The following is a 17203-nucleotide window of genomic DNA, read 5'->3' on the forward strand; positions in this document are numbered from 1 at the left end:
ATTGCGTAAAGCCGAGTCTCCGCAATTCCCTGGTGTTTTTTAAGCGAAAACTCATCGCTGGGTACTTTGGAAGAAGAATAACGAAAAAAAAAAAAAATACAGAAAGATTTGAAGAATGTAAGTGTTTTATTATTTAATGTATCACTTAAGCCATATTTAATAATTCAAATTGCTAAAGTATGTTTTCTTTTCATATGTTTATAATGTTTATCGAATTACGATAAATACCGAGAGTTTGAAACCTTTCTTAAAAAAATTCTCGAAAACCACCAACTGTCTCCCGATAAGTAATTTTTGCCTTCTCACCTGTAAAAAATCGTCAAATTGCATCAAAGTAGTTGCGTTAATATGTAAGTACCCTATACTGAAGCATGGAAGTTCAGTCATTTCGTTACACATTTTAGATCGTAATGAAAGACTTAAAATTTCACCCCTAAATATTATGACTGCTGAATATTTAAATTAATATGATTAGGAAAAATCGAAATTTTTTGTAAAATTCTAATTTGGATATTTTTCAGGAATCGTTCATGCCAAATGAATCGCATTTTCGTCTTTTTGGTTGGTTTGATTATGGCAAAGCCTAGAGACTCTATCTGCCTAAGGAAAAGGATGCTTTCGTGGAGGACTTTCTAAAAGAACTGGCTCGTATACATATGGGGAAAACCACGAAAACGCCCATGCAGCCGCGGGATTCGAACCTCGGAACTAACTACCACTGTTCAGCGACTTCATCGCTCGGCCACTGGTCGGCCTTCATTTCGTTGGAGAGATTACTTGAACACGGCAAAGCACGCGAGGGCTATATATTTAAGTAAAGGAATGCTTTCGAAAATCTAAGAGGAACTGGCTAGCAATGTTCAGTGTTCTTCAGAGCTGTCGCTTGACATTCTGTCACCCAGCGCAATCGCAACAAATCCTAAATTTAGTTGCCCATCAAGTGTTTACATTCTCGGTATTTTGCCGTTCTCTAAGTTGTGTCGAACAGTGCTTCGCCTACATTCTAAAAATTTTGTTATCCCTAAATTTTGCTGTTTCTAATTTTTGCTTCTCTAAATTCTTGACATTTTGCCGCCTCTGAATTTTGCAGCCTGGTGCTGCCGCACCTGTTGCACCGTCTCAGGTGCCGTCATTTGTGGTTTTAATCACACGGCCACTGAGCAAAGAACTACTTCGTTTATTCTTATATCTGGAATCTATTACAACTTCATAAACGCAGAACCTTCAGTTTAGGCTATAAGAATGTGTGGAAAAATACGGAATGGTTTAACAAGATGTTGTTTTCATTTCTAAATGACAAGGTTTTTTACGTCTTGCATATTTATAAACGCTATACGCTGCTTTCTAGATTTAAACAATAAAATCAAATAATATGCTAAATCACCATGCAGTATGCAAATTTAAAGCCCACCGTCTGGAAAAGCCAGATTTCTTTTCCAGACGCTGTAACTTTACTTTAGAATGACCGACACAACCAGTTCTAATAAGAATATTTTATTTTATTCGTAGAATCTATCATTACTAAAGCATAATTCTCGGTTCGATCTTCGTATACAAAGCAGAAAAATAATAAGGAAGAAATAAAAAGGAAGAAAATCAGTTATTTTAAGAAATACATGCAATTCATTTGAATCTACTTCACTAAAACAGGCGAAGCGCGATATCTCCAATATATGCATTCAAGCATTCTAATTATAAATCATGCATGAATGAATGAATAGGAAAGAGTACGTTCTATTTTGCGATTTAATATCCTTGAAAGTAATTCAAGCCTGGTGTTTTGTATGAATGAGAGTGTGAAATATTTCCTGAAGAAATAAAAATGGTTTTTGCCTTGAGCCATCGATCTTCGAAGCGTTTTTAAAAAGAATAATGGTAAGTGAATGCATATTCCAAGTAATTCATGGAAGAAACTTTAATATAATTCAGACTAGTAAATCTTGTAAGTCGCTTCACTTAATCTATCGTTTCTAATATATTCATCCTTAGACGTTAAAAACTTCATCTTTGATGTTGCACAGTTTTTCCTGAAATTATTGAAGTCAGTGGGACAATGATTAAATGATTTAATTTTCTTTCCATTGCGGGCACTTGCCTATAACGGCATTGGCCACTCCAAAGCCAAAAGTTTACGCCATTTTATTGTGGAGCCACATAATAAGCGGCCGTTACCTCCTATGAAGAGACAATTTAATACCTGCCCTCTCCGAGATTCGAACCAGAGCCCTTCGGTACCGCAGTCAGGTTCCCCTAACCACTATACCGTCTGGGCGCCCTCTAACACTTTCTTAATAGAGCCTTAATTTTCGATACTATGTTTCGAGCATATGACAACATATTACAGTCTTTATCGTTTCACAATTTGCGATAAATGATTTCCCATTTAGCATATCTGGTTTCACCAGCAAAACATTTAATATATTGATCATATAAATTGTGTTGCATATGTTAGATACACTTGAGTAAAATGGCTGGCATGATAACACATGTTTTGTCTCAAATTTATGCATGATAACATTTATTTTCTCCCAAATTTATCGTTATTCTTTCTTTATAAGATTTATTTCACAGGGACCTACCAGCGGCCGAGCGGTTAAGTCGCTGAATACTGGTTGTTCAACCAGAGTTCACTTCTAGGAGAGCGGACTGTCTGCATGGATTACGTATATTACGTGACATTTACTTTAACCTTTCCTAAGAGCTCGCGCATATTTGTCCCTGGCATTCACTATCCCAGTTAAAACTCCAGGAATATTATCCACTTCGGAAATTAAAAACTTGCTGTTTAATGGAGGTTGAGAAGAGACTGATAACCATTGCCTGACTTTTATTTTATCTTTTGCTTGAATGCTTAGTCAAGAAATAGTTAAAACTGGGTTCAAATCCTAGCGAACAAGGCAGTTTCTTTTGTGCTCCCATCTTGAACAAAAGAGAAATAATTCCGTACACATTCACTTGTTAAAAATTTACAGTATATTTTTGCATCATATGTATACTATACAGCATGTCTCTAATGACAGGAAATCTTAGTTATAAAATTTATCTTATTAAATACGCTTACTTGCTATACTTCTAATAATTTAGCATGTTATGAAAGAAAGTTTTCTTAACATCACAATGCTGAAAGATGAATGAAGGAACCTCTAAGTTGCCCTTGTTTCTTATTGTTAGGTTATTTAAATATGGCGAGGCGCGACAGCGACTATCTACCTAAGCGTTGGGATGTCTTTGTAGAACACGGTTTTAGAAAACGCTATACACGGGGAAAGCTCCGAAAAACCTCCATGCAGCAACTCGTTTACCTTGGACCGAACCCGGGTTGAACTCAGCACTCAGTGGACTCAACTGGACGTTTGAAACGAGATGCCTGAAACTGACGCGTCAGGCGTCAAAAAGTTAAGTCAACTCACGCGGTCTCCGGCCATCCGGCTAATGCTGCCTCTGAACTCGCTTCTGATTGGTTAAAGCTTTATCACGTGACCGCGTTGGTGTGAACGCAGTTTTAGGCCAATATGCTTCTTAGGAAAAGCAACGCAAGGTTATGTGTATATTGGATACTAGAATATGATGGCACTGTCCGTCTAATCAAATTAATGGTGTTTATTAGCGAATGAACATTCTAAACTATCCATTCAACAGAAGGTGATTCGTTTACTGCATATTATGCAAATGCAATGTATTTTATAGGGTCAACCATCCATTGTTACAGATGGTTTTGGTCTTCAGTGGATACGTTCGCCTTAAAGAAAAGATGTTCAGTATCGAAGTTTATTTATATTTTCAAAGTTTTTATTTTCTTATTAGCTGTACTGGTTACTTCCAAATATGGTCGCCACGAAAGGGTTTACTGAAATTCAAATCCTTTACTTTGTGAGCACCTTTAGACAGCGAGATGAGAATGAATTATAATGAGGAAATAAATGAGAGTGAAAGAAAATTGGGGACGCATAAAATTATAAAAATGAAAAGAAAAACACGTTCCTTAAATAGTTTCGGACAACCTAATAATTCAATAGGAGAAAAACGATAACTAAACAGCAATATAAAATAACAGAGGAGGAGATTAAATCGTTGATTTACAGTTCAGAAAATAATATGCGCACCGATAAATGTTCTATAAGTATGCAGTAAAAAATTATCGTACATTTATATAGTAATTTTACATCGAACAGAAAAATATAAAACGCACAGTATTTTGCGTAATTTGCTGGTTTTTAACACGAAATCTGAAGCTGACGTAGATAGATTGAGTGCTTCATACTGAAGTAAGAGGTAGGCTGTCGATTTCTTTTTTGCTTTAATATCGTTTAAGGTCGAGAACAAACAAAACATGTTTGCTTTGTTGGTTGACTAATTGATTGTGGCAAAGCGTAAGAAGCTCTTAGGAGAGATGTTTTCATTTTTTGGTTGACTAATTGATTGCAGCAAAGCATATAAAAGTGTTCTTAGGAGAGATGTTTTCATTGAGAATTTTCTAGATCATTTTCACAATACACATGGAGGAAAACAAAGCACTACGATTTCGCAAAACTATGCAGAGGATAAAAATTGTAAGTAAAGATGTCGCTAGATTTTTAAGGGTGCTAAACATAACTTAGTACACAGTAATTACTGAAAAAAATAATTTGATCTTGTTCATAAAAATACAAAAGTTGAAATGTACTCAATAGAAGATTAATTATTATAAAGAGGCGTGTTCGGTTGCGTCTCATGGCTCATCGTCGCCATAGAACAATATTTTCCAACAGGAGTACATAAGACAGTTTTGCGTTTCGTAGGTCCATAAAATATTATTAATAAAATAACTTAATAATAATAAAACAGACAATAATTTAATAATAATAAAACAAACAGATATAATTGAAAAACAGATAAATTCGTAGTGAGAAGATACTCATATTTTCTGAAACCTTTATTTAATGGGAAAACTCTGTCCATAGAAAATTCTCGAAGAAAAATCATTAGTTAAGTATGAACTAATCTAGAAATAGTCAGGGGTAGTTGTCTCATTCTATACCGATAAATCGGTTTTATTGTGATGAATTTATTATTCGTGTTATTGCTCTAGTGAGCTAGGTTTTCATATGTACCTACAAGCAATTACAACCCTTGGAGTGAGCAGTGATGCAGTTTAATCTCCAAAAATATTAATTTTTCAGTCCATTTTTTTAATTTACATATTTTTTTACTTTTATTTTATAATTTCCTTTTCAATATTAAGCCTTTGATACTTAAGTTGAAAATATTTGCAAATATTAAATATTAAGTTTACTCTCACAAAATTTGAGCCAGATATTATTATGCTAATATCTATCAAAACGTCAGCCTCAAGGATTTCATTAGTAGGGCCTCCCTATTAACATCCTTAGGAATAAATCTAAAATGTTGTTTAAAATAGAATATTTCATTTTTTAACTTTTTGTGTATGTATGTTTCAGTTTTATCAAATAAAACTTTCAAAATCTGTAGTAATTGAAATTTTGATACTATATTGAAATTATTTGTAAAATTGTTTAATTATCATATTTTAATAACATGTAAATCAATATTTCATTTAGATCACCCAGACGGGAAAGTGGTTAGTGACTCTAACTGCCTTACCGAAGGCCCTGGGTTCGAATCTCTGTGAAGGTATGAACGTACATTGCATGTCCCTTCATAGGAGGCAACGGTGGCCCACCTAATAGGTGCCTCCATAATAAAGTGACTACCACTTCTGACTTTAGTAGTGACCAACATATAGTGAAAGATACTCTTCTTAATTAGAATGCTAAATAACTTTCACATTATTAGTAATCTTTCTGTGTAAATTTCCTTGGAATAAATACTATTTTTCACAGCGATGTCAGATAACTTACATAAATTTGAATTGTGTTTCTTCCATTTATTTTATTCCTTATCGTGGGTATGGAATGATGGCTGTCTCAGCTTCCTTCATTGTAACAGATACTGTTGTACATATCTGGCTGAATACGTCTAGCAATATTTGACTATACTTCCTCTAAGTTGCTTTTGAAATTCAGATACAGCAAAAATAACGTATTAGCAATGTTTATTTACATTTAAAATTTCATAATTAGACTATTGCATACATTTACTGTACTCCTAATTCTCTTTTTGCGCAACAGATATGTTCCTGGAGGAAACGTGTAAAAAAAGGATATTTATCTATGGAAGTAAAGGTGATTGGTTCCAGATCTAAAAAATTAGGAAAAATAATTAAAAAGAAACCATCTGAAAATATTCCTTTTATGCTTATTACTTTATTTCAACAAAATACACAAGTTATGAAAATGTATAATGTAACTTTGCATTTGAAATGAAAAAAAGTTCTTCATGGGGGAGGGGAATCTGTTTTACACAAGATTTTATTCATTTTCACTTTCGGACAATAAACGGCACATACGACTGGAATATGACTGCTATCACTAGAAATGATGTTCATTTATGAAACTATTTCTGAGATCTCTTAGGCAATATTAGCACGAGTCTGCCGTGGTGCTGATGTTTCACAGGTTTTACTAACGAATAGTTGTGTTCGTAGTTAAGGCCGTTATATAATTCTATGTAAGGGACTTTCAACAACTTCTACGCCGTAGGGATGCGTTTTATTCTGCACTAACTATTGGGCAATCTATGCCTGCGTATACTCTTACTACGCCATAAGTAATTATTTTTAATTCTCTCGCTCGTGTTAAATCTAAATGACACGCATCGAAAGGAAATGAAATATTTATTTTGAATTAGCATTAAATCAAATTTGTGTAAAAGTTTCGCATAGAATCAGAATTAATTGTAGTTAATTACATTCGTGTTACATTTAAGCACTTCCCATAAGATTATAAGAAACAAAGTTCATGTGAAATTCCCCTTACAATTTTCTCTTACTCTTGAGCAAGATATACAGTTTTCATTTCGGTTTGGGGTATTTATATTTAAAGAAACTACAAGCCTCTTATGCACATAAAACAGAACGGAATTTTGATAAAATTTCCGCAAATTTCGATAGCCGATGTAATTTCAATAAAATTAACAGGCATCCTTGTAAGATTAAAAATTCGTATTAAAACTGTCAGTTCCGAAAAATGCAAGCATGTTTCATTCAATTCAGAAATAATATTTTGTATTGTATGAATTAAGTATGTACAAGTTCTATCTGAATGTCTTCAAAAAGAAATTTATAACCTAAAATTCATAACTTACCTTAAATCATCAGTATTAAAAACGGTCTTGCAAGCACGTTAATCCATATTGCAAGAGACATATTCCGATTTCCTAATCTCGGCAATTCACAATCAGCAGAAAAACTGAAATGAGAAATTTTCACCAGCTGCCACTAGGCTTTGCACCTGTGTAAATAACCCACATGCCGGGCCACGTGACCTGATAAAGGTGCCATTTTACCAAGCTCTCTTTTATTATCAGGAGATACCATAAAACCTCGAACATTTCTTGAACTTTTGATGGGTTTCACATTCGCATAGTAAGAGTTACCCTTCTGGGCTTGTTTTAAAATCATTTTCGTCTAAAAATGTCTAGTAAAAATGAAAATTTCCACATTCGATATTTATAGTCATTTCATGCATATAAAAAATATTTTATTCCTTTTTACCAATGAAAGTTGTAAGCATATGCGTGTTTGTATACGCAGTATATTCCTATCAATGTTTGCACTGTTTATCTCAGTCTGTCTGTATTAAAATATTGCAGGCCGTGGATCGGATTAGGGATTATCATAATTTCATAAAAACAAGGGAATGATTATTATGAATATATATATAGGAAAATTCTGATATTCAAAGCTAAATAGCTTAACATATCGATATCATGATCTTTACACGCGATTCGCGTTTTTTGATGGTCTATTTTTGATGATCCTCTTTTTTGACTCTCTTCATTAATATACAGAAGTCATATATTGGACGGTTAATCGTCTTTTTCGAGGTATATTTTCATGTTCCGTAAACTTAAAAGGTTAAGCGTTAAATCTTTTATTAGATTAGATTACTTTACTTTATTGGCTACCACTCAACCGGCTTTCGATGGCTGATTATTTTTCTCCCGCCACAAGTCAAATGTGCTTTTGCATCTGCTTTGTCCAAACTCTCGGCTGAATATGTGTTTATAGCATGATTTTGACTTCCTCATCACTCATTTAATGCAAAGTTCCAGTTTATGAGCAAAATTTGTATGTTATGCATTATATCTTGTCTCCAGGACTCACTTAGGCATTTCTGTCCCTGCATCGGTACATGAAGCAACCAAATGGAGATAGCCGGTATACAGCTTGCTGCTTTGCAAGCTAGACGCGGCAACAACGCAAACGGAACGGAATCGCCATAAGTAAGTCATTATACAAAATAATGCTCACTAAAATAAAATATAATTGGAATATTTGATTGAGACAAATTACGGTCGGTGTATTTGCATATGAGTAAGAATTTCTAAGGAAATCTGTCTTTGTATTTACACTATATATGAGGAAAATAAAAGAAGCTTTTATAACTACTCATTCAAGAAACGAAATTCAAAACGAACTATCTGTATGTCGCAGCTTTAGCCACTCGAGCCTTGGATGCCGCACGCCAAAATAAATCCAAGTAAAATATTAATTTATCTTTGTTATATTACACTTTGATCTTAGACAAAATGTCGTAAAATATCTTTACTATGGAAGTTCCGGAAACTAAGTTGCAACGTCAAAGGCCTACTGCAATTGCAGGGCAGAATTTCGGAAGTACATTATGAATTTCAGTAATTCAAAAATATTCAATATATTTAAAAAAACGCTCAATAACTGTCCAGAATGAAACAAAAGAGTAAGGGAGCAAAACTTCGCAAAAATTTAGAATCAGCAAAACTTAGAATAAGAAAATAGTTAAACTAACAAGTTTCCGTTCCATTTTACTGGACTATTGAATACACATGAATATGTTGTTCAACTGCTGCACGCATTCGTAGAAGACATAAAATATGTTACTAATGTTTTTCGACATTATATATTCATTTAGAAATTAGAGGAAAAAAGAAAAAAAAAACAGATTTAATATGTTTTGATGATTTTTATATTTCTCTGATTCCTAAGCTGCGAGGTGTCAAGTAAATCGGTTACGCTTTTAATACCCTCATGTTTGAAAGAGGATAGTTTCGTGATTCTTACGCTTTTCAAATTTGGAAAGCTCAAAAATTACTTAAAAAATGTACTTTTAATTTATATGTTATGAACTAGCCTTAAAATTTAGCGAAAATATAGATGCCTCAAACAGATATGCGGCAAATGAACAGCTATTTTAAAACATTATTGCATAGGCTTAGGATCCACTCGTGGCCGAGTGGGTTACCACCGAACAATGACATTTTTAGCCGGAAACTGGCTGCCCCATGTTAGTACTTACCCCTTCCACTTAGAAAGTTTTCTAGGAAGGCTGATTTGGTTTGGTTTATTCAATAATGGCAGAGCACTCAAGAGCTATGTTCTTAAAGGAGAGATGCCTTCGTGGAGGGCCTTCTAAAGGAAACTGGCTGGTATACAAGTTACACAATGGGAAAAACACGAAAACGCCCATACAGTCAGTTCGTTCGCCGGGATTCGAATCTCGGACCGAATTAGCAGTGTTCAGCAACTTTACCGCTAGGTCGCTGGTGGGCTCTTTCCACGAAGGCAGCCCACTTCTCAGATACACAACCCTGGTATGCTTTGCCGTATTCAACTGAGAAAATGAGCAATAAAGCATGGACATTGAATGCCCAATGCACTGCTTGTTTAGTTGATGATGGAAAAGCACAGAAAGGGCTATCTGCCTAAGAGAAAGGATGCCATCAAAAAAAAAAAAAAATTTTAAGAGAAAGGGACTCTCATTCATGTTACACTTTCAGAAAACCACAAAAACACCATACCAAAACAAAAAAGAGGTCAGTCGAAGCCAGGTCTGGTGAATACCTCGGTCATATGGTCAAGAAGCTGAAATATATATTCATGAACAGCACCCTGGTAATTATCAGCCTTGCGAATAGAAATTATCTTAAAAAAGCATTATTTTCCTGCTGAGTTTGCCACACCTTTAACGTTAATGGAGGTGACTCAACAGCTCAGCATAGTTACACCTGTTGCTGTGGCATCATGTTACATATAATTAATAATCACTAGTCTCCATAAATTAAAAAAATGATGTCAAAAATCTTCCAAACAAATCCGGGGTTTTAAACTCTTGGAGTTTGATAGATCTCCAAACTTTTCGGTTATACTTATTGATTAAAGCAAAGCACACGAGTGCTATCTCTCTAAGGGAAGAATTGCCTTCGTGTGGGGTATTTTAAGTGAAATTTTCTCCTACCCTCGGCTTTTCCATCACACATTCCTCGACATAGCACATTTCTCTTCATTGGACATATTCGCATAGCTGCCTGGTCTGGCGTCATCTTTGAGAGATGCTCTCGCTAATCATAGTATACCATATTTTGATGGGGGAATGCAAAAGTGTTATATCACCATAGACGATAACCCTGTATTCATAAATATTTTACGGCATTCTGATTTTCTCTAACAGGAACTTATTCACCGAACAAATGTTTGATATTACGAGCATCACTGACTGACGACATTTAAGAGTCAGTCAAAAATAAAGTCATAATAATTCAAGTCCTAACTTCAGTTTTCTTTCTAATACTTCCAGAGAAGGGTTGAATCCTTTCAATACCTTTCACCAACGTATCACTTTATACCTAGGTTTTGAGCTTATTAAACTTCCCTCTTAGATATATTCGACGGTAATTAAAAACCACATGAGGCTATTAAACAGATATAGAATTCATTAGATAGTAAAGCATTTGTAAGTATATTTATAAGAGAGAAAAAGGTGAGACCTATAGAAAGTATGCGTTTCATTAAATTGGACTCCAATATCATTTGTTTTGTACATAATCAATGAAGAAATTTAATTTGTTTCGTTTTCTTTTGTCATTTATGATAAAACACCATGAGCTCTTTCTCTAGCAGGTACACATTCGTGAGGGAAATTTTAAAGAAAACTGGCTCGTAACAACAATTGCCACATCTCCGGTTTCGCATCGAAGACTCCGACTTTTAATGCATATCTCTGCACTACGGTTTTATGAATTTAGTTCCCAGATCGAGTTACAGATTAAGTTAGATTATCTGAATATCTGAATATGACAAAGCACACGAGGGCTATCTACTTAAAGTAGAGGGAGGCCACAGTGGAAGTTATTTTAAAGGAGACCAGCTCGCATTAATATTACACATGGGGAAACCGCAAGAACCATGCGCCTGAATTCGAACCCTAGTAGAATTACCAGTATTCAGCTGTCTTAACCACTCGGCCATTGGTAGAGCCTGGCTTCAATAATAATTTTTTCGTGCATGAATTAGTTTGTGAAATGATAAGTCACCTTTGCCTTTTTATGATGAGAGAAGTGATTTACTCAATTGTAGCAAAGCACACGAGGGCTATATGACTAACATGATACCTTCATGGAGGACTCTCTGAGAGAAATTGGCTCGTCTGCGTCTTACACATGAGGAAAACCACGAAAACGCCCATGAAGCCATCCCTTTCACCAGGATTTGAACCTCGGACCGGATTACCAGTGTTCAGCGACTTTACAGCTCGGCCACTGGTGGGCTATGAGAGAAGTCACAGCCTATTTTACTCATCTGGAATAACAACTATTCGTAATTTGTTTCATTCATATGCACCCTGGGGAAGATGCACTTGGAGAGCTGCTCGGTAAATGTGAGTGAGTATGCCAGAGTAGTATAACAACACACGAGGACATCGATTGCTTTAAAATTAAAAGAATTATTATAGTTATTATAGTTATGGAATTATATTGTATATCATTTCTGCTAACCTAGCGAGCAAATACAATCGAATATAAATTAATATTTTTCTCATTTTATATAAATATGAATAAATATAGTAATGTAATAATAATTTTACGTAATAATATGTATTTTGTATATAAATTAATAATGTAATTTATTGAATACAAATATAGTTATAATTTAATATAACAAATTCAATACAAAACATATAATATATTACATTATGTATCTGTAATAGTTAACGATCTTATCTTAAAAAATAACAAACTCTAAGAAATGTGTAATTTATTTACTTTTAATTATTATTAGTTTAAGTATCTCCGGAGTGACATTCGCTGAGAAATGGAAACCCTTCTCGTAAATATGTTGCATATGATAAAAGAACCACGAAACCCCAGTATAGAGAGACTGTTTGCTAGGCATCAAACCGATGACAATCTACCAGTATTCAGCGATGTAATGTATTTGACCACTGGTGGGATCAGAGAAATTTAACACATTGATCGCCATAGAATTTATATAAATTGATTGAAAAATGACTGTCATTTTTCAGTCTTATACTGTATATCTGTAAACATATTCAGTGTTTTACTATTTTGTTGCATTTTTTAACAAACGTTAACCCTTTTTATATACGCTCATCAGTGCCCATCACGGACTTTACTGCGCGCGCTGAATCAGTTTATTAATCAGTTTAGCCAAGGAAATTAATCAGTTTAGCCAAGGAAAGTGGGAGGAGAAAATCCTTAACATTAAATGAATCGAATGAATTCTTCTGGGCATTTGCTAAAAGACTAAAGCAAAAATTCGCTATAAATAGGCCAATTTACACAGAGCATAAGCCTGCTCTTACAAATAAGGATAAGGCAGAACATCTCGAAAATCAATTCAAGCCAACCAAAAAACCTTATGATCATAACTTTATGGAAAATTTTCGTGAATTTGTTTCTAAGTGGCTTGTAGCGCCCTCAGTTAAAAACAGAACCGAGTTCAAGTCGCCTAATGAAGTTTGCAGCCTTATTAAAAGACTCAAGAACGAGAAAGCCCCCGTGCATTACGAAATCAGTAATCTGGCTATAAAACGCATCCTTATGAACAATACCACTAATTACATCCCTTGTCAGAAACGTTCCAGGACAAAAATCGTGAAAAATAGAAAATTGCATTTACCAACTAATGACCCGAGTTGGTATCAAAGCAGTCCCCTTCGCTATCTATACACAACTGTCAACGTTTCTGGAAGTCTTGGGAGGCAAGCAGAGAAATCTTCAAATACGATGCTTGCAAGCTCATTTGTCATAGCTCGTTGGATGTATACTATAATCTTGATGAAGTTTTCCTTTCAGTCAACCTTTCAACTCATAGAAACAAGACAAAACTCAAAATAGTCTTTGACACAAATGTTGGATCACGTCTGGCTCTATCCAATAGCTTAGCAGAAATTCTTCATCTTTCCTTTTTCTGTCCATCTGTTAGTGAGTGAGAGACGATTCTTGCATTACGTTTCCGTTTCTCTAAATCTTCGAGCAAAATCTTATGACCCACATCACTATTCAAATTCAGTTCTTCTAATATCATACTCACAGTTACACGACGGTCTTCTTGCAATACTTACACGCCCCACATTTGCATCGGTACGTGCTATAGACGGGCGACCAGCTCTGGGATCGTATTGCACTGAATCTCTGCCTTCACGAAATCTTTTGTACTACTCGAAAACACGACTTCTTGAAAGTGCCTCGTCTGCATATGCTTCGTTAATCATGTTCCACATTTCCCTAGAGGTTTTCGTTTTTCCAAGTTTAACGCAGAACTTAACGTTCACTCTTTTCTCTCAATCAGCACCCATTGTATCACCTTAACGAATGCGACAAAAATCCGAACAGTGTGCTGCTAAACACAGCCCTGCCACCTAGTACGTCTGCGTGGAAACTTGGCCAAGGTCATGGGAAGTAAGAATGCATACCAGGTAACATAAAAACAACATTTGTTCCTTTTTTAGTACTGCAAACTCAGAAATTTAAAAAAAAAAGTCTCCTGGAAATTTTCTGATAAAGGATATATGTTAACATCTTAAACGCATGCTTACTTTCCGTGAGTTTGGAAAAATGCCAAGCTGATACTGCTGCGAAAAGCTGGATAGGGTGTTACGACATCTGAGGTACATAGGCCGATTAGCCTCCTCTCCTGTATGTGAAAACATTTTGAAAAGTTTATCATGGCCAGAATGCAACCTTTATGCAACCCTTCTCTGACAGACTTCTTGTAAAACATTTCGGATTTCCGAAAAATCTGTTTACGACAAAACAGCTGGTACGCCTGTCTGAATTTATTGGTAGCGCCTTTTATAACAAACTAAGTGTTGCCTTATTCATGCGAGACTTGGCGAAAGCTTTCGACCGTGTCTGGCATGAGGTGTTTATCTTCAGGCTTATTAAGTTAAACTTCTCCAGAGGTTTAATTCTACTAGTGCATTCATTTATTACGGACAGAAGGTTTTACGTTACCTTTGGAAACGACTCATCGGAGAGGAAGAAGTTGTGTGCTGGTGTTTCTAAAGGGTCAATTTTAGGACCTATTCCCTATTTGTATTATGTAACTTAGGTACTTACCAAATATTTATCTTGACCAAAACTACTTTCTAGGTTGTTCTTCCGATGACACGACTGTCGCTGCCAAGGTTAGCAACTAAAATCAGGCGGTTCAAAATCCTCAGAAATATATGCCTAAGATAGAAAAATGGTGTTGGACAATTGCTATTAACACGCAGAAATCACAACTTTCAATTATCCTAAGAGTCCGCAGAGATACTCATATCGAAAAAGAAGAAATTTTTATTCAACAAAGAAGTTCCAACGAAGAAATTTTTTTTTTTTAAGTACAGCAGAATTCCTGTACAGAGGCTATTCACACATTTTTTAGACGATTTTCCTTTGCTGTAAAAAAATCTGCATGGAATTTTCTTTTAAATGCAAATATATTTTTGAAAGTATAAATTATCGTCTGCCACGTGGCAATTTTGTTTTCATTCAAAATGTAGCTTTTAAAGAAGCAATGGATGGAAGACTATGTTTGTGTTTCTTACAAAAAAAAATTATTCGTATCTAGTTATTAAAAAACGTTGTGAAAGCCATGGTTTCTCGATATCTAAAGCTACGATAGGTAACGTGGTCAACAACAAAGGGGGGGGAGAAAAAACGTTAAAAGTTTACCTTCAAGTGGAAAAATGTTCTAAATTAAACTGGTGTGCAAAACGTAAGCAACAATGCAATAATTTAGCAGATAGCCATGAAATTGCAGAAAAGGAGGTCTGGAGATCAGTACAATGAACACATACGTCAATAAAAACGTCATGCGTATGCAAATATCAAGAACGAAACGTCAGAGGCGACGTGAGCGTACACAAAACGCGTGATGTCGGTGCGCGCAGCTCAACAGTAGAATAAAAGGAAGGACGGAGACGCAATTCAATATATTCGCTGCAAGTGCCAGTGAGTCAGTTCGTGAAATATGGATAGAAGAAATCACTTGGACGACTTCCCACCTGAAAGAATCATCGGAAAGCTGGAGGAGGGGCGTACTGTCACCAGTGTAGCTGCAGAGTTCGGAAACAACAAAAGTGTCGTTTCGAGCGCTTGGAAAGCGTTCCAAACCACAGGTACAGCTGTTAGAAATGTTGGTGGTGGCCGCCCGAGGACGACAACTGCAGGGGATGACCGACATATCGTCTTGCAGGCGAAAAGAGGCCGACAGCAGTCAGCAAGCGCCATTGCTCAGCAACTCTGTACAGCAACGGGGCGACAAGTGTCGCGGTTTACTGTGGCCAGACGCCTTCACAAAGGGGGCCTATTCGCCCGCCGTCCTGAACGCTGCCTCCCGTTGAAAGTTGGCCCCCGACACCACCGTTTGCAGTGGTGCAGAGAGCACAAAACCTGGACAACTGGTCAATGGAGTCGTGTCCTCTTTACGGATGAGAGTCGGTTCAGTACTACAAGCGATTCTCAACGCGTTTTGATTTGGAGAGAGGTCGGGACCCGGTTTTATCCCAGTAACATCAAGGAAAGACACCGTAACGGTGGTCCTGGAGTTCTTGTCTTGGGAGGCATTATGCTGAACGGGAGAATTGAGCTCCACGTTTTCGACAGAGGGTCTGTAACCGGGGATCGCTATTGTGAGGAGGCACTCCTTCCCCATGTGCGTCTGTTCCGAGGTGCCATTGGCCCAGACTTAATTTTTATGGATGACAATGCACGGCCACACCGAACTCTTGCTGTTGAGGTATCAGGTTCAATGTTTCTTCTAACCTTCTTCGGAAACATACAATGACCTGACTAGGAACAGAGAGCTTACTAAAGCTATGTTCACTAATTGTAGTAAGTAGACAGGATACAGACGAAGGGTATACAAAACCCTTTATTTTTCTTTATATACAATGACTTCCGTACTTCGGAATACAATGACCCTCCACTCGGGGTCTAACGTAAAAGATATCAAAATAAAACTAAACTCTAATTTAACTTTAGAATAATACACGTGTAAGATTGGCCTTATAATAACAGGAAGCGTATGTAGCACAGAGACTGTGAACACTACAATACGTTTAATTTATCAAGAGGATTAAAACCTCTGGCCTGGAAGGCAAATAGCAACTGCGTAACTTCTAAGGTAAGCGGCCTGCTTCGAACTCACTGCTTCCTCTCTTCTGCTTGGCAAAAAGGCCACACTTAAATACTTGGCGTTCGCCAGACAAACTTTGCATAAAATCCTTAACGCTTATAATTCTGGCCGGAAGTAGAAAATAAGAAGTGATAGTAAAGATTTAAAATAAAATAAACGTTAGTAAAACTTAAGATCCTTACAGAGGAGCTACTGGAAAGTGAAGATATCACTCGAATGGATTGGCCAGCGTACTCCCCAGATTTAAATTCCATCGAACATGTGTGGGATGCTTTGAGGAGACGCATTGCAGCACGCTTGCATCCTCCGGAGAACACCCAACAACTCAAACAGATGCTGATTGAGGAATGGGTACTCCTACCGCAAGAAATGTTGCATCAGCTGGTTCTGAGTATGCGGAGACGGTGCGAAGCAATCATTGCAGTGAGAGGAGGGCATATCTCATATTAAGGAACATCTGCTTGTTGTTCTTCCTCTTGGATAGACAATCATGAGTCACGATACTATGCGTTCAATAAAGCTTATTTTTTGTTTGATTCCATACCGTATGCATTGTATTCCTTTTTCAGCTCCGATGCTTTCGATATCCTTTACGTATATAATACTCTCTTTCATTTCTGCATTTCATGTCTCTCAGTGGATTTCTCGTGGAGTTATGGCAAAAATCCCTGCTGTTGCTTA

The 17203-nt window shown here is 36.2% G+C and overlaps 1 protein-coding gene across 1 annotated transcript in view; it reads right to left on the reverse strand.

Moving 5' to 3' along the window:
• LOC118179791 (uncharacterized) overlaps positions 1-7355 on the reverse strand; it is an 81569-nt gene extending 74214 nt beyond the window's left edge. The window contains exon 1 of the mRNA XM_085808065.1: positions 7204-7355. The gene's annotated coding sequence lies outside the window, so the exon portion shown is untranslated. The remainder of the gene's footprint in view (positions 1-7203) is intronic.
• Positions 7356-17203: the final 9848 nt, after the last annotated feature.

The sequence above is a fragment of the Stegodyphus dumicola genome, chromosome X1 (genome assembly GCF_044657685.1).
Source record: "Stegodyphus dumicola isolate Sdum_Otavi_A_Nest chromosome X1, ASM4465768v1".
Classification (NCBI taxonomy): Eukaryota; Metazoa; Arthropoda; class Arachnida; order Araneae; family Eresidae; genus Stegodyphus; species Stegodyphus dumicola.